Source organism: Aquila chrysaetos, chromosome 5, assembly GCF_900496995.4.
Source record: "Aquila chrysaetos chrysaetos chromosome 5, bAquChr1.4, whole genome shotgun sequence".
Lineage (NCBI taxonomy): Eukaryota > Metazoa > Chordata > Aves > Accipitriformes > Accipitridae > Aquila > Aquila chrysaetos.
The window spans coordinates 54,195,745-54,220,417 of record NC_044008.1 but is presented as its reverse complement, the minus strand read 5'-3'; the positions used below and the strand labels follow the sequence as shown (position 1 = coordinate 54,220,417).

The window sequence follows — 24,673 nt, the reverse complement described above, 5'->3', positions numbered from 1 at the left end:
TTTTGGCAAATTCATTCGGCTAAGAAAAGAAATGCAAAGCAGAGACTCTGCTGGATCCTCGAAGTGGACCTTATTCCCTGTGTACTACAGATGTTTCCCACAACAGTTCATCAGCATGTTTTGCACATCTTCAGTCCCCAGAATGGTACTCTTGTCTGTCTTTCATCTTCCTAAAACTTCAGTTTTACACTGTGCCATGAGAAGATTTGTCCTGTTGAAACACAATGTAAAGAAGAAACAGAGCAATCTTTTGAACTGTATTTTAAAGTGATGGGCTGGTAGTTTGGCTCTTCTTTAAAACCCTCTGGAGAACCCCTGTGATGGTAATCGTTGCATCTGATCAGAAGACAGGCAGTAGGCTTTCAGCATGTGCATTTTTTCCAATTAAGCAGTTGTGTCCTATGTAGGATCCCTCCTATAGTATAGTGAGAATAAAAGATCCTTTTAATGTTTCCTAAATTTGTAACAGCACTTTATATCTAGCCCGTGTTTCCCCTTTTATGTAATATATATGCTTTCTTAATGCACAAATTCTGAAGTCCTCTTTAGTGCATTTCTGTACAAGCTTATGAAACTTCTCTTTAATCCATTACCAAAGCGTTGCAAATACAGACTATGACTGTAAACAGTATACGCTATCGGTGAAGAAAGCAACTGTCTTGAAGGCCTTTATTTTAAAGATTGTTTTTTTTTTTTTTTTTAATGAGGAAAAATGTCAGCTTGCCAGCATTTCAGTGCTGCTTCTTTTTCCCCAATGCAGCATGTAATCTTTCTTCATGGGAAGGTAAGTATCATTCACATTTTATTTTTCTTTGTGCAAGGTAGTAGAATATGAGGCTTGTCCTGCTGCTGCATCTCCTTGTGTTGGAGATGTTGGACAGAGAAGGTCCTCATCACCATGGGGGTGGGGAAGGAGCATGTCTGGACCACCAGCCGAACAGCATTGTATGTTCTTGCACTGTTACTCTAGGAGTCTTGCTGGAAATAAGAAACCAGATGTGCTTGTAATGGGATTTTGGGTGATGAACAAGACCCTAAGAATCTTTCTCTTGTGAATCTTTTCATTGCACTGCAGTATTTCCACCCCGACAGCTTCAGGAGTTGAATAGTGTAGGTGGATTTACAAACTGTTGACATCCAAATGTGACCCTGCCTCAGCTACTGCAAGTCCTACAATTTAAATTTTCTGTTGAGTTCTAATCTGTAGCTGTCATGTGGATGAGTGTGTCTTTCATTGCTTGATAGATATCTGTTCTGTGATGATACATAAAAAGCTATATAACAAAACATACCTATGTTTTGCCTATATTTATCTCACTCAGGATACTGTGACTGCATGTTTAAGTCGCTGATTGTTTGTATGGGGAAACAGCAAAACAAAAACCCAAACTCAAGTTCTGCCCCCAGTTATTTCCAATAGTTTTGATATCTGCAAAAATAATAGCCTCCAAGACAGTAATTTTTCATCAGTGATAGCAATTATCCTTTTACGCTGCACTTTTTATGTTTATTTTAATAACTTCCAGGTTGGATTTATGTAACTTCTTTGATCCTTTGTAATTGTGAACTGCAACTGTTCAGATTTCTTACTTTTCATAAACATTTTGAATAAACCTTTGCTGGCTTTTCTGTCAAAATTTAACTTAAATTCCCTTTGGAAGCACTGAGATGTAGTTGAATCTGTTCCAGGGCAGTGTAAGCATACCTGTGTGTGCACCTTCCATGCAAAATGGAAATTTCCTGTAGCTGCGGAAGGAGCAGACTGCACTACTCCTGGTCTCTTCTCTGTTTCTTGTGCCCTGGTCCTGCAAGGGGCTGAGCACTGTGCCCTCCTTCTAATGCAGCAGAGAGCTAGGTCGCATATCTAATACCAGCCAGATGAGTATTGCTGCTGACCTTGGTGACCTGCTTAGTGTTAAACCACTGCACACTTTGCTGAGCAATGTTGAATGCACTGGGGGATTGAGGTCTTGGCTCTCCTGGAGGCTCAAGTGCTTACTTTGTAGCAATTGATTGATGATTACTGGAGAAGGATGAGATCCGTCTTGTTTGATGTCAGCCAGCTAAAAATTCAGGCAGGCGCTAGCCAAGCTAGTTCTGCAGACCTCTGCAAACAATGAGAAGACAGGCACCCCCAGACCATGCTTCTTCCATCCTAAAATCACCAAAACAAACTGGTCTATAGACAGGGAGGAGATGACTAGCTTAGACTGTGCCTAATATTTAGAGGGGTGAAATTGGGTGATGGGAGTCTTCCCTTCCAGGTGCCCAGGTAATTTTTACTCTGTCCTTCTTGGAATAATGCAAACTGTACAAGAAATTGTTAAATGTTGCTGGCTTTGCAGAGTTCCAAATCAGGTAAAATTGTCATGATTTACATCAAAACCCAGCCTAATTGATAGGAACGAATGCCATCTATGTTTAGACCATGCTGTTTTCTTTGTCCTATTGCTCTCAGGCATTAGGAGAGAGGAAGGGTCTGAGAACAGAGCAGTGGCTGAACAAAACAAGGTGAATCAAGGGCAGAGCAGGAGGCTTAACTTGCAATTTCCTTGTCTTTGTTGGTTTAAGTCTGACCCTCCGCATTGTTTAATGTTTTGTATTTAATTTCCTTGGTTGCTTAAGGAACCATGGTTGGGGCCAGCAGAGGAGCTTCGAACTGTGGTCAGATGGGGTGTGGAAGATTCAAATAAAGAACCTGTTTTTTACTTCCAGTGGAGACTTTAATGTTTTTTAAATAGGTGAGAGAAATTAGATGCTGGTTCCAGAGGTGCAGAGAAACCTTTTAGTCCTGGTTGGCTCATAATTTTGTTTTGTAGCCTTGAGGATGAAAAAAGAAAGTCCAACCTCAGGTGTTCCGGTGAAGCACAGAAGGAGCTAGATCAGTACATTAGTGAGTAGAGTTTTGCTGGCAGCAAAACCGGATTTGATCTCTTGCTGTATCTCCATGTTGAGCTTTTTTTCCAAGCGTAGCACTTTGTTCCTTTCCTCTCCCAATGCTCTGGCTGTTGAGAGGTGGAATTTGCAAAGGAAAACAGCTGTAGTTCAAGCTGTGGAAAAGTTACTGAAGAGGAATCCTTCAGGGTTATTGGGCTTGGTCTCCACCTTTGAATTGCTCCTGTAAGCCTTTAGAGACAGGCCTAATCCTGAAGTCATTGGCTTGAGGGGAAAATGGGGGTGAAATTTTTCATCCTGCAATAGAACTTGAATGATCCTAATGCTTTCTTCTGACCCTAGTGTCATCTCAAAAAAGCCCAGAAACAGAAACAACCTCTCACCCTAAAATAAAAAAAAAAAAATAAAGTCAGTAGGTAGATGTTTATCTCGCGTGGAAACACTGGAAAAACTTCGTTTTTTCTCTATTTCTGTGTCTGACCCCACCTTTCCCATTCCTTCTTAATCACATGCATACCTGCTAGCCCATTGCCACTCTGGAGGTTTAGATGAAAAGATCTCTGTTGCTTAGGAGTTAATCGGCTTCTGCTGGTTGTCCTTCGTCCACCTGAAGTTCTCGGGAGATCTCTTCCTCTTGCGTCACCCCCAAGACTTCAGGTGTCAATAAAGAGCCCTTCCCTCACGTCCCTGGGGAGCAGGCCCGTGGGGAGAGCCCCCGAGTCCTCCGGCGGTGCGCTGCGCCGTGCTCGCCTGTCGCTGCAGCTGGCCTAGGCCTCGGGTACGGGGCTGCCCGAGGAGCAGGCCCAGGGCTTTCCTTGTGCTGGTCCCGGCGCTCCAGCCCCTTCTCCTGGATCGGGGAGGCTGTTCCAGCAGAAAGCTAATGCGGCAGAAGAAACGTGAGTCTCAGCCTAGCTGGCCCTCGATGCGGCCAGCAGCAGACTCGCGGGCGGTGGCAGCTTTGGGGTGGATAAGGCCTCTTGGTGGTGGTGACTGTTTTGAGTTTGGTGTAAACCAGTTGTTGAAACCTCACCGGAACCGAAAGCCCTCGATGGGGGAGACTCAGCAGCTACCTGTAGAAGAGCCTCTCTGAAGCTTAGCTGAATCTTTTCCTGGCACTGTTAAGTGTCAGGTCTTTACTGGATGATCTAAGAGATGTAAGACTTGTTCGCCTGTCGCAAGCTGGCTGTTTAAGAGGTTTTCTGTGAGGATGTAACTCTTAACGAAGCAGGCTTTCTTCACCTGTGACACCGATCACTTATAATGATCTGATGGGTTATCTGTGATCTCTAGCAACCTCTAGTGCTAAATGCTTATGCTGTATGCTTGCACCCCTTGCATTTTTCTTTTGGTGGGGGAAACAATGTAACGAGCATTTACTACTGCTAGGAGGTAGGTTAAACAGATCGGGGAAGATGTGGTGATTATCTCAATACTTTTCTTAATCTAAACCCATTCTTCGTTTAGGTTTCCGGGCAGGCATTAAGTTCTGGTGTCTTTGTTTTCTGTCGTTTGTAGAAACACCAGCACTTGTTCGTTTATCTAAAGCATATTATTTCTTATTTGTGTGCAAGACACACAAAAGTTAAACTGGCATCAGTGTGTCACTGTTCTCCATGGCATAAATCTGTCTTTCTAATCCTAAACGTGCTATGGAGAAAGTGCACGTGCCCTTAGACGTCATGGTGAGCATTTTAATTGAGCATATGCTGGAGCGCTTTGTAAGTATAGATCAGAAAAATGTTGTTTAGCAATAGAAGTTATCTGTGGAATAACATCTAGATTTAAGTCTGCTGCTGTTAAGGGCAGGGCACCTGGAGGGGAAAAAAGAAACAAAAGTAAAATCGTTATCTTGAAAAAGATAACTCAAGCATCAACAAATGAAAAGCACAGAGAATAAAGATATGTGACCCAAGGTAAGAACGATATTAAATACTGTGGTATGGTCCCGGCCTTAAAACATTTTCCTTCAGAAAAAAAATTAGCGTTGAGCAAACTGGTGTCCTACAACCAGACAACTAGATCAGTGCTTTAGACACTGACTGAGGACCAGTCTGGGCACACTTAGGGACAGGTATCTGTCTCAAGAAATGATAGTTTATAGAGCACTACTTTTGCTGCTAAGGTTATTCCTCTATGTTGTTGAATGGGGGGTTTAGTTACACTCTTGGTGCAGCAGGTGGATGATGATTAAATCTGTGTCATTAAAGCTTTCTTGTAGGGGCAAACTACTGAGCATCTGTGCATGGCTGGGAAAAGCTCCTCCAGTGACCTCTGAAAGATGCACTCTGTGTGCAGAGAGGTGATGCTTTCTGAGAGCCTCAGTCTCCTGGCATTGTGCTGCTGCTCCGTGCACCCTGTGTGCATGGATCATGTGTGTGGAAGAGTTCCTGCATGTGCAGGATGGTCCCAGGGGCGGCAGCTGGGGCTAGACGGTGGAACTGGGTAACTCCTGCAGCCTGTTTAGGAGGACAGCTTGTGCCTATGGTAAGGGCTGTTGGCCAGATAGACTTTAGCACTGGCTTGTGCTCCCTGTGACCATCATCTCTATGTGCTCCTTTGTCCCTTTTCCCCCACTTGTAGTTAAAAAAGTCTCGGGTCATATGGTAACCAAATGTGTTACCATATACAGGCTATGGACAGCTGAAGCAAAGCAAGGAGCAAAAACTTTCTTGGTCCTGAAAAGTATTGAAAAGGCTATGCATGCCATTGAAGAGAAGCTCCCAGCTCAGGAAGACCAGTTAATTTTTTTTTGTTTGTTTTGTTTTGTTTTGTTACCAGCTAACCTCATCCGGTGCTGTGCAGGATGACGATCAAGTCCTGAAGAAGGCAGGCAATGTCTGACCAGAAGATTAGCCACAATTGCAGGAATACGGGAAAGGGGAGATCCAAATGGTTTGGGGCCGTGTTTGCAAGAAGTGAATCACCAATTGCATAGGTGTAGATGGGTAGATAGGCACTTAGAAACCCTACACGCACGTGGAAATGTGGGTAGTGTCTTTGCTTCATTGCTGTGTGTGTGCCTGGGTAGCGCCTACAGCTCTTGTTGACACTCAGGCGGCGTTGCACAAGCGGTCATTTACAGGTGCGCTGGAAGAAGGGTGTGCCCCAGCAATTAGATTCGGCTTTAACTTCTTGTTTGTCCTTCACTGCTCATTACACTGAGCAAAAAGCTACTTTGCTATACCTGCTTGGGGTGGGTGAGGAGGGGGAGGGCGTTCTGTTGGGCAAAAACTGTTGTCATTGCTTTAACTAAAGATTCTTTGCTTCAGGGGATGGTTAGGAAGAAAGATGCAGTAAGTCCATGAAGGGAAGTACTGTCAGATACGTCAGCAAAGTTGCCTAATTGCCTGGTGTACCTATAGTAGGTTTTGGTAAGTGATGGTAGCCTTAATGTAATTTGTTTTTGTTTTTTTCCAGGATGCCTAGCAGCTGGTAGTGAAGTCATCACAGTGCTAGTTTGGTGACTGGTTGTAACTCTTGATTAATGATAAAGTGGGGAGGAGTGCACTTTGCAGAGAAAATAATGAGTAGGTCTCACTCTGGCCACCTCCAGCCCCTGTGTGAAACACATGGGAGGATGAAATCCTAGCTGTGCTGGGACTTTGCTGCGTGAATGTAGAGCAGCAGCAGGCTCAGTTAATTTTAGGCTATATTTGATGTCAGGCTTTGAGATGCAACTTATATGGATATTTGCTGACTTGTTTCAGGAATCTTTTTGCTGGTGGTGAAAGCTTGCTTCCTCCCCCGGCATGCGCTCGGGAGTTACAGAAGCACTGGGCTGTTTGGGTACTGGGTAAAATCTGTAGCATGTGCTAATGCTATTTCATAATGTCCTTTGCTTTTCTACTTGTGATATACTGCGTTACTATGACCTGCCTCTTTAAAAATACTGTTGCAGGTGCCTGCCTCTTTAGAGAGGGGGGAAAAAAAAAAAGCATCTGAATGAAAACAATCTTCTTGTTGGTGGGGGGGGAAGGCTATATGAAAGCAAATCAGGCAACGTGCTGAAGGGTTGCATGGTAAAAGATGCTCTATGGTTGCACGCTGGTCCTTTTCAGCCATCCGCCTCAGCGTAGTAACTGCAGATCTGGTGCAGCTACAAACAGCTTCTAACAGCATCCTGCACTACCTTCTGCCTTGGCCAAAATTATTTTGTACATAAAGGAAACAAAATATAAATGCAGTTTAATTTGCTGAGCTTTGCCGCTGTGCACTCAGTGATATTTGTGTGACGAACAGTGTTGTGACTTCAAACTGTGAAGTGCCTTGCAAGAGCTCAGATGCATCAGAACTAAGTATGTGCCAGTGCACTTTGTAACCACAGACCACATGTTAATGCACACAGAAACAAGCTGCAGGCCCTTTAGTACAGGAGGAGCCCAGAGACTTCATTCAGAGGTTCCTCAATAATCTCTGAAAATCATACAAGCTCTCTCCTCCTTGCTACCACACTGTGCCTCACTCATTGCCTGCTTTGCTGATGGCATCGCTTCTGCCTTTCATGGACTGTGGTGTGGGTGGGAATGTATTTGGGGTGTGGAGGAGGAACAGTATACAGGAAGGGTCATATGTAGAAGTGAAAAGTTCCCAACCTGGATTTTAATAGAATTAACAGTTTATTTTATAGGTGAAAAAGCAATATGAGTATGGCATTTTTCTAATAAGAACAGTGACATACTAGTCATTTTAAAAGGTTTCTAAATAAGGCATAGCATCTCTTCTTGAGGCTTTTGTTTGAACTGTGCAAATATTGGTAAGCAGGTTCCAAACTGATACTATCACTTCCTTACCATTGCAGTTTTGGTGCTGTCAGTTTTCTTTTGAGCCCTTCGATATTGAACATGTGGATTGACCATGACACTTAACTGCTTTTCAAAATCCAAATAATACTTCTCAGCCCTGATGCTGGTATAGTGCTTTTCATTTGAGCACTTTACAAAAAGAAGGTAAAATTAGGCTGCTAAGCTGCAATTTATACTGTGTTTATTGACATAAAAGGTCAATACAGTGTAAAAGAATATTTCAAGCCAAATGATTTCTCCCTTATGTCATATCAATACTATGAATGGAAATCGATACTATCTTGGAAGTATTCGAGCCTATTCAGTAAAAAACCTGCACTCAGAAATCTTGGGGTAGGAGCATTCTCTTCCATATAAACTGTTCATGCTGAGTGCTCGTCGAATACCTGAATTACCCTATTTGTTGTCAGAGTTGATGGGTGATCTCTCTCTGTTGACCCTGTGCTGATAATGCTTGCTTAAACAAGGCTGCAGCTGGGAGTTAAATCACACGGCGTGGTGCAAAAGTCACCCCAGTTGTAAACTGAACAAGTTTCACTGGAATTATGTCATTGCTATATAATGGGATGTTAATGCTGAGGGGAGCGAGTGCTACTTGTGAGATACAAGGGGTTGCTAGGACAGACTTTAGACATATCCATTGAGTTTGAATGTGAGTTTGGGAGGGAGATTTGGGAAAAGGGCTGACTTTGCTTGGGAGCATCTCTTCTGCTCTGCTGTGGATGGCACTGCTGCTCAAACACTGAGCTCCTCACTTTCACCCTTGAGCTTCTGGGGCAAGGGAGGTACGTAGGGTGTGCTTGCATGGATCTCACATGTTTGGAGTCAGATGATGGCTCTGGGAAGACGTGATCTGCCCTATGCAAGTCTGCAGCTAGCTGCCTAAATGCTTAATTGAGCTGTTGTGTAACCCACCCATAATCAGAGCGCTGGGTTGCAGATTTTTGTTGCATCATTAAACCTTCTCTTTCATTACTGGTTTTAGGACCATTATACAGATCTCCTAATTTATATAATTAAGTGCTGCACAGCTCCAGTGACATGTTGATACGAGCAGTAAAGCGACTTAATGCCACGGTTGCCTGGCCAGTGTTCAGCAGGGCTGGGCAGCTGCGTGGTGGTGGATGGAGGCAGCCAGCTTTTGAAGAAAGCGGGGATGTTGCTGCTGTGTGGGTGGAGAGGAGATACTGGCTGGATTACAGGCTGTGCTAGCAGTCATCTGTAAAGCCTTGGGTGGATCATTTTCTGGCCTTTTGCATCCCCTCCCAGCATTTATCTGGTTAACCTGTAAAGATGGTGGCAAAGGGATTCTTGCTGCACGCCTCTGTGGAGCATGGAGGGACCTTGGTCTTGGCTGGAGCTGCAGTGGCAGACAGGAATATAGATTTGCACTTTGTATTTTATACCAAGATGATCCTTAACATGGAGGAGAAAGCTTGTATTAATGTGCCAGTGCTGATATTTGGGTTCAACATCTATATGTTCCCTTCCTTATCTCATGTTTTCTACCTACAGTAAGAGTTCTTTATTTTATTGGGGTTTTTTTGTTTTTTTTTTTAACTGAGTGTAAATGAAGAAGAAAATCAATTTTGTACATGGGGAAAGTCAGATTAAATAAGTGAATTGTGCTGGCTACACAGCTGGAGTTGGAGTGCCTTGCAACTGATGATGATTTTGACTTCATTCCTGTGGCGATGGAGCTCGATGAGCCTATTCAGCTCAATTTTACATGTGGGAATTGAGACAGAGGCCACAGCTGACTGGGACAATTTTGAACAATGAAAGCATGGGGATAATGTCATAACCTTGATGTCATGGCCTTGCTTTGAGCAGGGTGATGGACCAGATGACCTCCAAAGGGCCCTTCCAACCAAAATTTTCACATGATTCTTGTTTCCAACCACTTTGCCTTTTCTCAGGGTTGTATCCGGTTCTAGGGGGTGACATGTCACCTTCCCAGGAAACGTTTAGCCTGTGCTGCTCACGAGCTGCACCCAATATTTCAAAGAAAATAGGCTCATTCTGTTAAGTGGGGGACTGTGGTTAAGCAGCATTTTCCTTTGCGTTGAGGCATTGTGTTTGTAGCTCTTGATGGTGACCATGTTGAAGTAGTCCTTGGCTTCACTGTTTGTGCTTCCTCTGTTTCCTGGTCTTCTGAAGGTGATTTATTTTGGGCTTTGGCCCGTATTAGCAAGAAGGCACAACTTGTTCAGATTGTAACCTGAATGTCATGCTAGAGGAGAGATGCTTCTTGTGGCTTTGCTCCCTGGATGGGAAGCGCAAGCAAACAAAAAAGAAAAGAAAAGGTGAGGGGAAGGAGAAGAATCTGTTGCAGAATTAAAAGAATTTGTGTTTTAGGAGTGGCCATGGGCTTAAGATGTTATTGCAGCTTGCTGCAATTTGCTTTATTTTTTTAGCTGATCACTCTGATATTCTTCCCCCGTAACAAGGGGGATGGTGGTCTTGCCATGGTGGTTCAATGGAGTGTTAATGTGTTGCACAGATTTTGAACTCTCCAAGAGTTAAGTTTTAATATATCCCACAGTCAGCCAGCCATGATGGTCTTGTGGAAACAGTTTGAAGTCCTTATCTCAATCCTGATGTGGTTTTACAAGACTGTCTGGAAAGAAGCAGCTGCTATTTAGGATGAATGTTGTGACATGCTTCAGTTTAAAGATGATCAAATTTCTGGACCAAGTCCTGCTTTTATTATTAGTAAAAACTGTAATGGGTCACAAAAATGTTGTTATTCTTTCCAGGTTTTATTTTTTCTTGCTGGTTTCAGCCTTCAAAATGTCAGTCGTATGCCTTTCAAGAGGACTTGTGCAGGACTGTGCTCTCAGAGGTCAGGGGGGTTTCACTGCTTGAAGAGTCCCCATGGTACCTTGTCTTCTCCTGGGGAAACAGGTTCCTGGGGTTTATTGCACAAGAGGAGTTTATGGAGCTCAGGTTGCTGTCAAGGCGCAAAAAAGGCATAAAGCATCCCCAGTCTCTTTGTTTCACTGCTTTGCAATTGCTGGTGGAAGTAGAAAGCAAACCCCAAACTTCTTTCAGTTCTGTGCAGATCTCCAAGTTGTAGAGAGAAAATTTGTGTCTGGAGTGAGCAGGGAAGCGCTCTCAGTTGGGTGCTTCCTTGCTTCCCTTTTCCACCGATATGGCAAGATTTCTGTCTACAAGTTCAGGGCGACGCTGTCAAAAGAACTTAAGTTTCAGAAGTTAACTTAGTGTATATGGAAGAATTTCTCTCATCTTTTGGTATCAGGAATAATGGCACTGCAGTTAACTTCTTAATGCTGTTGCTTGCTCTGCAATGTGTACAATCGTGTGAAATATGGATATGTTTTACTTTCGTTGTTTTAAAATTCTTGCCTTTCCTTCATCCAGTGTGCCAAGTCAGGTGCTGTCCTCTAAACAAAACCCATCGTTTACTTTTAGAGGAACCTTGTGTGTGTGTCGTAAAACGTGATGAGCTGCAATCTGCCCACTGCTTTGCTGGTAAAAATGTAGTGTGATGCAGCGGTTAGTGGATCCATGTTGCATTTACACTTGTCCGAAGCAAAGCAGATTTTAGGCAAATAATTCTTAATTCTTCTGTTTATATTGCCAATGTGAGTCCATTGATTTGTCTCACTGAGCGCTGTAGCAGCTTGGATGCTGCTGCTCTTCTCTAGCTTTGGTGTGGACCTGCTTGACTTTCCCTTGAGGTCAACCAAGGGAAGAAGTTCCTGCTCTGAATGTGGCTTTGTAGCATGTGACTGTGGGAAATGCCTTGTCTGAGTGGAGTGTGTCCAGGCTCCCTTTCCTAAGGAATTAAGAAACACGGTTCAGACCACGGGACAAACGTCCGAAAAGGTCTTGTGAGCCAGTTTCTCTTGGGAGATGCAATAGAAGCAGGAAAAGGATGTCCTGTAATGAAAATATCATGGTATATAAGTAAAGGCTGTGTATTAAAAGCAAAAGATAACAGCATCATGCAGTTGTACACCCAGCAATTTGGGAGATGAGGAGGAGAAGCAGTGTTTGCCTTGACATTGTTTGATATGAAATTGTGAGGAGGTTTTATAGCAGGCAACAGCCAGAACTCGGAAATACTCTGGAGGTTTGTTTGGGTGTTGTAGCTGTGGGATTGGCTGTGTTTGGGTGTCTTGGCTATCAGAAGGTTCCAGCTGTATCTAATAATCCCAAATAATCAGCCATTCATCTCCTAGACCACTAGTGCCCTGATCTTGGTGCTGTTTTTTGAATTTGTTGAAAGCTTCATGATGGCAATTACAACCAGATGGTGAGATAACTTGTTCGACGTGTCAAAGCAATCAGCTGGCAGAGCAACAAAATATGCAACACTTCTCAGAAAAATAAAATGGGTTTGTGTTCAGGGGGAAAAAAGAGCAAGTTGGAGGAGTGGTTTCCTCTGTGCTGGGTGGCGTTTGGGAAAGGTGGGCGTTCGCTGGGGAGGAACCAGCAGAGCAACTGGAAACCCTGAGGTCCAAGTGTTGGGGCTCTACCAAGCGTGTGTGTTTAAGAGCCCCAACTGCTTGCTCCTAAATAGATTTTCAACACAGGATAACTCCTTTTTTTTGTTGTTGTTGTGTTAGTCACTGCCATTCATTTCATTTAGAAGTGTAGAGAGAGTACCTTTTGATGCTTGGCTTCTCTGCCTGTAAAGGAGACATCAGATGTGGATGACCTCTAAGTTGTTGGGCTCTTTTTTGGGACAAGAACTTACCTATTACAGGAATTGCATATGTAATCCACAGGGCCAGTTAACTTGTCTTTTTAAAAGTGTAAATAGCTGTAATGCTGTCCTTAAACTTTCTTTCCCTCTCTTTTCCCTAAACATGTTTCAGTAATTCATCAGTGCTCCTTTAGCTGTCTCAGTATGTAGGGAGTGAGACCATGAGCAATCTGCCATCAAATAATCCTCTCTTAGCAAACAAGATGGATTTTTTTCCCCTATTTTTATTAAATCCAAGCAGAATAGGTTGTGTAAAGACAAGTATCAAAAGGACTGTCTTTTACATTCTCATTTACTTTAGTGAGCACCGTGGTATCATGACTATCATGACTATGGGCCCTTTTGGGTAGAAATTATCCAGAGTTACAGGTCAGAATATGGGAAAGTTGGCAGAGCGGTGCGGTGTAGGAACCTGGTTGCTTTTTACAGCTTTCCTTATAAAGATACTGTATGTCATCATCTTCATGTGATGATACAATAAAGTTTTTTTATTTGTAAAACAGTATGAGCTCACCTGCGAAACAAAATTTTTAAACCCATCCTTTTAAGATTCAGAAAAGAGGAGCTACATCAGTGTTCATCTACACTTGGTAATGATTTCCAAGTAGAGGAAGAGGAGCAGAAGAAATCCACATGGGGAAATTCTTCTTCTGAAATGGATGTGGTTAGGCATGTGGGAGTTACCCCATAGCAGTTTCAAAGGAAGCAGAAATCAGTTCTTTGGGGAATTGATTTTTTTTTTTTTTTTTTAATGTGGTCAGCCTTACTGATTGTGCAGGCTCTTTACATACAGAACTAAAATATATATCTAAGACTTTTTAATATTCTTTGCTTCTTCCTGTAGCAATCTAAAAATTCCTACAGAATAAAAGCAAACAAACAAAAAGCCCGGAGGAAGAATTTTATGATCTGTATTACTGCTTTTTATTGCTAGGCCACTTGATTTTCTCCACTCGCTAATACTTTCCAAGTCATGAGCATCCAAGTGAGCTTTGCATGTGTGTCTCCGTACACAGACCCTCATTCCTTAGCAGATGTGATGAAAAACCTGCAGTGATTCACAGCATACTCACTATCTATTTCAGCAGTGTTAGCCATACCCATATTGCTTGTCGGTTCAAAGGAATAGCAGTTAACCCTGCTTTCTCTGCCAAAAAAAAAGAAGTGTGGTATTAAAAGCCAAGTTATCAGTGTCTCACAAATGGATGAAACCACTGTATTGTTGTAGTATATGCCCTGGAGAGAGCAGTTACTTGGGAGATCAATATGGGATGGCTAGTAGGAGCCTTGGGTTAATGTTGCTTGCTTAACGTAGTTAATGATTGCTTTATCACACAGTAACTGTCTTTTAAAATGTGGTCCTGAAAGTAATACTACAGGAATGCCGGAGGGAAGTTCCAGTCTGTTTGTTTGTGACTGCGAGGATGGTTTTTACTGGTTAATGAATCCAAAGAGGGTTTGTGCGCTCTCGACTGGGATTTAAGAGTTCGGGTAATTCCTCTTTCAGCTCCAGTAGTTTACCATAAGAATGTAATTCAGAAAGTATGACACCGCAATGAAGAAATTAATGCACAATCCTAATACTTTAAGAGGAGCAAGAGAGCGAACTTTTTTTTTTTTTCCAATTTGGTCTATGTTTAAATACATATATATGTAGTAAAATGCCTTTTATCATGCAGTACCCTGTAGTGCCTTGCAAAATACTCTCCCCATTTCTCAGCAGGAACCCACCAGCAGAATGGATAAAAGAGACTTTTAGCAATAAATCTTAAGAAAACATTGTGTAAAACTGACATTGAGGTGTTCAGGTGATGCTGTTCTTGTGTAGATGAATGAGTGACATTTGTTGTGCAACGCATCATCTTCCAGTGTTGTATGTTCCCCAGCTAATTCACACAATACAATTGATTTCCCAGCCGGTAACTAGTTTTGCCATTGTTACTTCTGTGCTTGTAATTGCACTTTGAACTCGGCAGGTTGGCTCAGGCTGTGAGATTCCCTGATTATGGATGCTTTCCCAGCGGGGAGAGCACAGGGGCAGAGTCTCCTCTATCTGGTAAAACAGGAGGAGGCAGTCAGTGTGTTGTGCTTGCATTTGGTGATGTGTGCACAGCCACAACTTTTCCTGGTGTGGTAACCAAATGATGGCCTGAGGTGCCCTGATGACTTTGGTTTAGCTAATAAAATATCCCACACAGCATTAATAATCTAAAGTCCAACCTGGGCTTTTTCTCCTCTTAACATTTAATCCCCTTTAACTGCTCTTTCCAGCTGTGCTCAGTAGTCCAGATTCATCCCTATGTATGAATCTATTGAGTAGATTTTGGCCCAGAACAGCCTGTGGAAAAGTGCAGGCAACCTAGAAGGGTTTGGCAGAGACTTGCTGGTAGATTTGGGCTTCATCTGCTGGCCATCAACTGCCATTGTCTACTTTTTGACGCTTTTGTTCCTTTTAAAATACCTTGCCGTAAGGGAGTTCACAAATAGTATGATGAAGTCTGTCCTGGAGGGGTTATGTTTAAGATGGTTGTAAAGGACTTAAGGCCACCTTAGAGGTTTGGGATACGGTGATGGACAGCAGATCAACAGCTTTGGTGATAAACCAAACAGGAGGACAGTAGTAAATACCACTCAGCAGCACAGTTATTCTTAGATGGTGCCAGATGCCCATGTGGTCTATATATAGCCCTATACTTTGTGTGGTCATTGCCCCATGTTTGCCCCATGGAAGCCTGTGGCGGGTGACCACATGGGACTACTGCGGGAGGCAATGCATGCCTGCCATATGGCTAGCAAGGTAGAGGATGATTTCCATCCCCTCGGTGAAGGTGTTGCAATGCTGGTTTGGGTGCCACGCTGTCCCTCTCACCTGGTGACTCTGTCGTCTTCCCTCTCTTCTAGGAGCTGAGCGTCGTGACCTGCCCTCATCCTCCTCCTTGCTTAGTGTGGGAACGACCTGAAGGACATCTTGGAGCCACCTGTGCTGCTTCATGCAGTTAAAGTAAGGTTAAATGTTTTGGCAGCTCTTTCAGGTACAAGCAAGGGTTGAGGCGAGGGGTTTGGGGGAATGGTTTTGCCCAGCTTACCTGCTTGACAGCAGAAGGGGATGTTGATATCAAAGCACATTATAAGCAAATTTGACAAGTTATTTTGCCATAAAATACAATTTCTTTACAGTGGAAGGAAAAAAGAAAAGGAAAGGGGGGTGTGGTCTCGCCCCTTGCATCAACCATATGCCATGGTGTAAAATAGCACTTAGAGCATCAGCTGTTTTTCCGCTATTATTTCAAGATACGACTTTCGTGTCCCCAGGGCAGGCACATGGTTACAGCCTGAGGATTTCCATGGGAGCCAGCCAGGATCAGAGCTCAGGTCCTGCCGGCTGCTGTTCGGACGTACCTCCTGGTCGGCACAACAGCCATCTGTCTGTCCTGGAGTGGTTGTGGTGTTGAGGCTTCTGGGTTTGTTTTTCTGTTAACACCAGCTTCTTGGTGTGGTGAACCAGATCAGGGGATGGATCTGACCTAAAAGCGAATATATGGTTATTGCAATACTGACGGTAGCTGTTCTGACTCATGGTGTTACACCCATTCTCTCCAAAAAGACTTGAATTTGCAAAAACTGTTAGCCTGAAGCAAAGAAACTGTGAGAGTCTTGCTTGCAAATGGGCACTTGCCATGTTTGAGCTCTGTCAAGGGAGGGAGGAAAACCACCGCAAGCTGCCTCTTTTCTCCTCCCACTGTCTTTAACCTGTTTACCTTCTGCAGTGTCTCACATTTTCCATGGTCTTGCCTGAGAAGACTAGTGCCTTAATGATACTGGGTCCAAATCATTTGGCGTTACTGAGCTGTAGCAACAGCTGGGTGGATTAATCATAAACTGCTGTTACTGTAGAGAGACGAGTACTTATTGTAATTATTTGGATTTCCTTTTTTCAGTGGAGTTGGGCAGGGGAATTATACCTATTGTCAGAGCTTGACAAAGAAATGAAGTCTTTGGCAAAATTATGAATGAAACCTGCTTAATCGGGAATGAGTAAGTGGCTGGCGGAGAGCTGGTCTCCAAGTTCATCATGAAAGTTGGTGCTCGTTAGCCAAATGTATGTTTAAAGAAGGAATGCATGACACCATTTGCCATGTAAGAGAAGCAATTTGTAGCTTCATTTGTCATATAGTTTCTTGCTGCTAATTTCTGGAGCGTGGTGAGCTTGCAGCAAGCAGTGCTTGCTGCTGAGGAAGGTGCCAGACCCTTCCTGGGGGTAACCAAGGGGAAGACTTCTTGCACAGCAGCAGCAGCAGCAGCGAAATCTCTGGGGAGGCCCAGCATAGGCAGTGAAAGCTTCTTACCTGACCTCCTGCCTGGGAACTAGCCTCTGCATCATGTCTGATTTCTGGGTGTGCCTGCTCTGGAGGATCTGGAAAGAAAAGGCTAAACAGGAGTTTAGGAGTAGCATTCTCATACCCTTTCCTTTTTCTGCCTGCTGGTCTAGTATTTCCATAATTGTGCTTATAATGATAATCTTTTCATTTCATTCATACAGTAGTTACTGCTTAATGAACTTCATTTTAATGAGCTCTGTAACATTTAAAATAGCTGCATAACTTGAAAAAAACAAAACAAACCAACAAAAAAACCAAAAAAGCCACAAACCCCAGTAATAAAGGGATGTATTTCAACTCCCCAAGCTTAATCCTGTGTTATAACATAATTGCAGAGAGTTGCCTGGCTGGTAAACAGCTGCACAGCGTGGGCTCTCGGTTCGGCATAGCTGCTTGTCCCTGAGCTGGGGTAATAAATGATTTACTGGGGAGGCTGGGACCTGTGGGCACTTAACCTGTTCGATTCCTGAGGGATCAGTCTGAAAGGCTGCTTTGTAAAGGCAGTTGAAAGAAAGAAATGATTTCAGGTGCGAAGTGGGGTGTCTCTGCAAAGTTTGCTTTTTTGAGTATGAGCTAGCTGCAGAAAGGCTCGAACCCAGAAGGTGGGGTAGTGGAATTGGGAAGAAACTGTGCCTATCTGGATTTTTATTATTGATGCTTTAATTAATTTGAAAATCAGATTTGAATGAGTGTTCGTACTTGTCAGATTTAGAGGTATACTACTTTCTGTTGCTTAGGGTTCTACTTTCTGTGGAGCATTTCCTGGATGTGTAGGGTAATACACTGTCCTGGGAACAGAGCTGCAGGTCTAATTTTTCCTCTCTGGGGATGCAGTACCAAGTGACTCCATCATTGCACTTGCTAGGTGAATGATGTGCATTTTTTGAGACTGTCGTGCCTCAGAAGGGATGCTCCAGTAAAATGAGCATGTTCTGTGACTACCTAAAATATTTGTTAGGGGAGAACGTTTTCCCATAGTTTTGTGAGTTGAAAGAAAAGGAGCACTTAAGAAGAAACAGTTTTGCAGTGGCAGATGTGGTTGTGCTGTGCCACAGGGAGTGGAGTTAGTACAGGTTCTCCAGTAGGAAACCTGAAGTTTCTGATGAAGCTTTCCTCTTCTGGAAAAAAGTGCCAACCAGGCTTTCCCTAAGTAAGTCTGCGATGCCTAGAGCTGCAGAGCAGGAGCATTTGCAGAAGGGAGCCTAAAGGGAAAAGTGAGTCTGATGTATTCTTCAGAGAGGAAAAGCACATTAAAACATTAGGCACTGAAGCTGCTCTGACTGAAATGAGAGTGGAGGCGTCCCTTGGATCTTGGTCTTGATGCCAGTTTTTCCAAGTCTGCCTGTGGCTTTAGCAGTTAAGCCTGGTGCATGCACTTATGAAAATACATGTTGGATAACTACCTGGCTCACAGATGCTAGGAAGTATTTAATAATATTTGTCAGCATAAAAAACGTGCATGTTCCTTTGGGCCTCATGAATTGTTTTCTACTCCAAGCCTGCATTTTTGGGAATGCAGTGCAAGTGCTGTGGCTTGGGGAGCACAGAGAGAATCAGGGCCTTATCACTCAGCTCTAGGGCTTCAGGTTATTGGTTCTTTTGCCAAAACCATCATTGCTCAACGTAGTTCCTAAAACAACACAGCCCTGAAAGTGAGGAGAATAGTAAGGTGGAGAAGGCTGTTTTTAGGACACATGCTATAGTCAAGAGTTGTTTGAATCAAAAGTTAGAAGCTTTGCTTTCTCGCACTGCCTATGTAAGGCTGCGGGCATTTCAGTGCTAATAACAACTATCCATCATGTTTATCCTTTTATACACTAGGGTGGAATACTTCCCAAATCCTGTTCTTCCCACTGTTCTTCACCTGGTGCTGTGCATCTGGAGACACTGTTAGTCCCATGTAATGCATCTCTGTTTTCAAAGGTAACTAGCAAATTTTGTGATGCTTCGGCTGCCCAGCTTGATACCCTTTGGGATGGACCCCATTTCTGCAGAAAATTCTGGTTTCACTTGTCCTTTGAAAATAGGGGCTTTTCAAGAATTTCCTAGTTAAACACCCAAAGTCAATAATCACTCTTAGAAAAGTGAGCTGGTTATCATTGAGAACTTCCCCACAATTTACTGCTAAAATGTGTATTCAGATGACAAAAGTATATTGGAAGGTATAAACTGGATTTTACTCATTTGAAGAGGCATCTAGAATGTCTGCTAAGGATTTCTGGAAGTCAGTATTTGAGCCTGAGATGAAAGTCTCGTGCATACATGAAACAGCTGCCCCAGAACCTGTTGGAGGAGTTAATTTGAGTATAAACATACGTGTGCTTTTGTGTACATGCTGCACTTTAATTAAAGTTGGCTGTTAGTTCTTAACTTTATTAGGATGTAGCTACTTGAACTGAAGATGTGGTCTGTGATTTTTATTTATTAGTATAGCAGCATGATAGCTCCTTTTGAAATGTTGTTTGGATTTTACAAATGGGTATCTTAAATATTGTTTGACATTTGTAATATTTTAAAGGAAAAAATTGACAAGTGAGGGCAGGGTTATATCTTATTACAAGTGAATTCGTCGACAGTATGTGCGTATTGTAAAATGGGAAATTAATCACCCTGTGTTGATGACCCTTGGACATTTACAAAAGTCTGGTCTTTATGTTGCACAAATAGATTCCGGACACAGGAAAGAGGCTTATGACAAGAGGATGAGATCAGTTTGTATAATTAGAGCTAGCTAATAATCCTTTTACTCTCTGTTTTTCCAACTTCTACAGTATCTTTCTTTCTTTGAAATTGGGCATATGGACTGTAGAGGGATAGCTGCTGTTATTTGAGTTTTGTGAGTTGGTTTTTTATATTTACTGATGGGTGAAGAGATGGGCGCAGGGAAACCAGGTGTGCACATTTGAGAGAGATTGCTGCCTTCCTCTGCTAGGCATGGGGAATGGTGCTGCTTTTATTAACCCCACACTGCTTCATCACTTTCCAGGCTTTGGGTAGGAATTAAGTAATCCATTAAATGATTTTTTGACAATTATGAGGTTGAAATGGTGCAAAAGAAGAAACTTAGTCCTGAGACTAAGGGTATTTGGCTAGGTATTAATCTCTGGAGTAAGACAGGGCTGGCAGAGATGGGTAAGGGACTTAATATAGCATGGAAAAAGCTTAAGCTTATTTTTTTTATGCGTGTGTGTTTATGCTTGCCTGTACCTTAGCTTTGTGTTAAGCTTCGTTATTTTGGGAAGGATAATAGGATAAATTTGGGGAAGGGAAGTGGTGTGGCTGGGGGCTTGACTGGAGCGTGGGTGACCCCAGAGCAGCAGTGGATGCAGCTCCTGGGCATTCCAGCTCCCAGGCCAGGAACAGCACTGGGCCAGTTCCTGCTGCCAGGAAGCTGAGCTACATTAAGCAAAGCCAGTTAATCTATATCCAGAGCATTTTATTAAATCATCAGTCAATTAAATCAGTGATGCTCTGTTAGCTTGTGTTGCAGCTAGGCTCCTGGCCCCTCTGCTGCAGCATAACCTGCAAGTTGTTCAGCTGTAGCAAGTCACTGACTTCTGTTTGGTGGGCTGTTGTACATGAAGGCTGTGCTACTGAGGTTTCCAACACTGTTAAAAGAAAAAAAGAAGGGATTTTAGGCTGATTTCGCAATTAAATATGTTCTTTTTCAATTTCTTCTAGGGGGAGAAGGCTGTCACAAAGTTTCTTTTCCTTTTCTTGCTGTGAAAGCAATCTGTGTGCATCTGGTTTTCCCGAGGGTGGCTTGCTGGGTTACCTCCATGCCTTTGGAGGAGAGTGACGGTAGAACCAAGCCAACACAAAACACCATTAAACCTCCTTTCCATCCCTCGCAGCCAAAAGAAGCTCCTGTGTATTTGTAATTGAATGGCAGCATATGGTTTTGTTTGCAGACAGGACGCAGCTGGGAAGCAGGATCACCTGTGGAAGTGCTGTGTGAGGGATATGTGTATTTTTTAAGCAATCAGTTTAGTGACAAAACATAACCTTCAGCAAGTTATATAAATTCAGATGATTGTACACAAATATCTGGGGTTCTTTTAGTTCTAAACTCGGTTGTGATAGTCAACACAACACTGCAGTATCCTGGTAACTTGTTTGCTGCCACATGTTTGAAGTGTGGTTTCTTGTTTCCTCACGTCCACTCCTTTCCACGGTCGATAGCTTTTGTTGGTGGTATTACTTTCCTATGTGTCTGCAAAATAAACTTGGGATGGGTTACTTCTAATTCCTTCAGCCTCCTATTTCTGACCAGATATACAAAATCATACATTAGTATAGCTATGGGAAAGTCGTTCTCCATTTAGTAGTACAATGCCTGAAAGGATATATGTTCTTTTTCTGTCTTAAGGTTTATTTTAGTCACTGCAATTGCAGCTACTGTATTTATACAAATTTCTGTATGCACGTTGTTGAAGAACTGGGTTATGGGTTTATTGCTCCTGCCAAAGCTGTTTGTAGGTTTTGTCCTGGATTTGTTTAGTCTCCTTTCACAGGGATTTTAAGGAGAGTGCATTAACATACCAATTAGAATCATAGAATCATAAAATGGTTCTGGTTGGAAGGGACCTTAAAGATCATCTAGTTCCAACCTCCCTGCCGTGGGCAGGAACACTAGACCGGGTTGCTTAAAGCCCCATCCAGCCTGGCCTTGAACACTTCCAGGGATGAGGCATCCACAACTTCTCTGGGAAACCTGTTCCACTGCCTCACCACCCTCATAGTGAAGAATTTCTTCCTTATGTCTAATGTACATCTGCCCTCTTTCAGTTTAAAGCCATTACCCCTTGTCCTATCACTACACTCCCTGATAAAGAGTCTCTCCCCATCTTCCCTGCAGCCCCCCTTTAGGTACTGGAAGGCTGCTATAAGGTCTCCCCAGAGCCTCCTCTTCTCCAGGCTGAACAACCCCAACTCTCTCAGCCTGTCCTCATAGGAGAGGTTCTCCAGCCCTCTGATCATCTTCGTGACCCTCCTCTGGACCCTCTCAAGCAGTTCTGTGTCTTTCTTGTCTTGGGGGCCCCAGAGCTGAACACAGTACTCCAGGTAGAGTCCCACGAGAGCAGAATAGAGGGGGAGAATCACCTCCCTCAACCTGCTGGCCACACTTCTTTTGATGCAGCCCAGAATGTGACTGGCTTTCTGGGCTGCGAGCACACATTGCTGGGTCATATTCAGTTTTTCATCCCCTAATACCTCCAAGTCCCTCTCCTCAGAACTGCTTTCAGTCAGTTCTCTGCCCAGCCTGTATATGTGCTTGGGATTGCCCTGACCCATGTGCAGGACCTTGCACTTGCCCTTCTTGAACTTCATGAGGTTTGCACGGGCCCATCTCTCCAGCCTGTCAAGGTCCCTCTGGATGGCATCCTTTCCCTCCAGCATGTCGACCGCACCACACAGCTTGGTGTCATCATTCATTTTATGAATGGTGAGTTCTGGCATTCATTCAGTATGAATGAAGCTTGTGGGACAAAGTGTGTGAGGAAACCTGTGTCTCACCCAGCACCACAGGGTGATGAGAATAAGTTATTGCAAGTCCGAACTTTGTAGGAGGATACCCAGGAAAAACACCAAACAAGAAAATATAAGTAATAAAAAAACCTAACTCATTGTTTCTTTCCATTTTCAGTCTTTTTGCTACAGGTAGGGGAAAAAAAAATAAATCAAACCCCCAAACCAAGAAGGGCATTTTTTTCAAATAATTGTGTTATAACAAAAAAGTAAGGAGACTGGTGATGGGTAATACAATGCAGTAATGTCATATACCACTCATAAGAAAAGGGGAATATTCCAGCTCAGTAATTCCCTTGACACTAGGGGAGAACAACAAACTTGTGAGACGTTGCTATTTTAGTTCTCTTTGCATGAAATTTGTGGCTTCGGCAGGAATTCATCTGTATAGGGCCAGTTGGTCTCCTCTCTGGTCCCCCCACTTGCTGTTTCCGCATCTTTATTTATCTTGTGTAGTTTAGAGCAGGAGCACTGTAGGGCCTGAAACCCAATCCTCTTGATATTTCTAAGCACTTCATAAATTAACATTTTGTAAAACCAGGGTGTGGGGGAGTGCCCTTGAGGACACTGTGCTTTGTTGAATGAGAAGTGACGTGGTTTTGGAAGCTTGTTTTTATTTTTGTAGTGCAGCCATATAGAAGGAAGCAATGCAGCCCAGCAAGGAGAGCGAATGCGTGCTCATGGGAGATCCCTGGCTTTCTTTAAACTCTTTCACAGCTTATGGGTTGTTTTTCTAAAGGGTGAGTATCTGAGGATTGGCTATAAGGCAGGTTGTCCCACCATGGGTATATTAATTGATGGCAATGTTACAGTACAAAAGAAATTCTGTTTATGGCTTGCTCTCTTACAGATAATGAGCATAAAGAGTGGTTCTCTAATTTCTGTGGGATATATGTAGTTTGGACTACCTGGTGAAGTGTTAGTCCAGAGCATTGAAGTCACAAAGTTTAGTCATTTCAAGGACTGAAGTCCTTACAAACCACTGTTACAGGATTTTTTTGTTTTGTTTTGTTTTGGTACAAAGTAAATTTTATTACATTTTAAAAAATAATAAAAAATCCTCCTTTGCCTTTTAGCTTGGTGATGCTGTGATGCATCACCCCCATACAGCTGGAAAGCCATCTTCCTTTCTCTGCATTCCTGCTTATCTATTCAAATGCTTTCCATGAGATCTGTAACTTCATCAGATTCTTCATGTGGTTTTTGGCTGTTCTTTCCTGCCTACAACCACAAGCTCTTTATGGCTAAGATTGGTTTTTTTGTACAGCTGGGAGTGCATGGTTAAAGCTTTGCAAGTACAGATCGTTGTTTCTAAAGTCAAATGCTAAAATGAAAAAAAAAAAGGTCAAGTCCTGCGATTCAGGTAAGTTTCAGCAACACTTAAACTTTATGTCTAAAAAGTATATCTAAAACTGAAGTTTACCTAAAAAAACCCTTAAAATGGAACTTGAAAAGCTTGAAAAAACTCAAACACTTAAAACTGAGGTGTATTTAGTGCATGAGGGAAAGGGGTAGGTAGGCTTTCCCAGACATACCACATGGATTAAATGCCCCTCGTCCTCTTACTTGTTGCAGTTTTGGTCGCTCGTTGGAGGCGAGAGTGGTTGTTCTTGTTTCTGTCCATCATGTAGCTCTCTCTTCTGATTAAAAAAATAAAAAAATCCCTAAACAGACTACTCTGAGGTTAAAGTCTTAAGAGTGGCACGATGTTTTCTTTCTTATATAATCTCCTCATATGGTTCATGGAGCCAAGCAGCCAGGAGTGGATGCTGGGAAGCATGCAGAAGCTGGGTGGTGAAACCGGCATTTGATGTAAGCCTACTGCCAAAAAGAGCAAGCCTGAACGGGGCGTGATGGGAAAATTGAAAAGCCATTTTGGCAGCTCCTAGCTACGTGGTGTTCAAAGACCTTCAGCGTTACTGCTTGTGCACGGGCTGGGTTGATCTGGAGGACCATTGGCCTCGCTTTCAGATTTGTCCTCGAGGTATACTTTGTCTGGGGTGCCTAGAAGAAATAAACCAACTAATTAAGGTTAAATTAAATGGTAGCTGGGAGTAGTGGATGGAGAGGATTTATTGCTTAGGCACTTGGTGTTTGTATCCCTTCCCACTGCCTGTGCTTGTTTGTAAACTCTTCAGGGCAGAAACTCTGTTTGCATTGACATTTTTACAGCACGTAACCAATGGAGCCCTGATCCTGGCTGAGGTTTTGGGAACCACAGTAAAGCAAATAAATGCTGCTTTTTTTTTTTTTTTTTTTCTTTCTTTCCCTGTCAGGTGTTACCATACCCAGAGAAATCAAGCACAGTCATTTGTCCTCTTCCATGAATTTTT

The 24,673-nt window shown here is 43.0% G+C and overlaps 1 protein-coding gene across 1 annotated transcript in view; it reads left to right on the top strand.

Moving 5' to 3' along the window:
• LOC121232400 (A-kinase anchor protein 13-like) overlaps positions 1-24,673 on the top strand; it is a 131,295-nt gene that overhangs the window by 36,660 nt on the left and 69,962 nt on the right. The window contains exon 3 of the mRNA XM_041123583.1: positions 15,334-15,433. The gene's annotated coding sequence lies outside the window, so the exon portion shown is untranslated. The remainder of the gene's footprint in view (positions 1-15,333; positions 15,434-24,673) is intronic.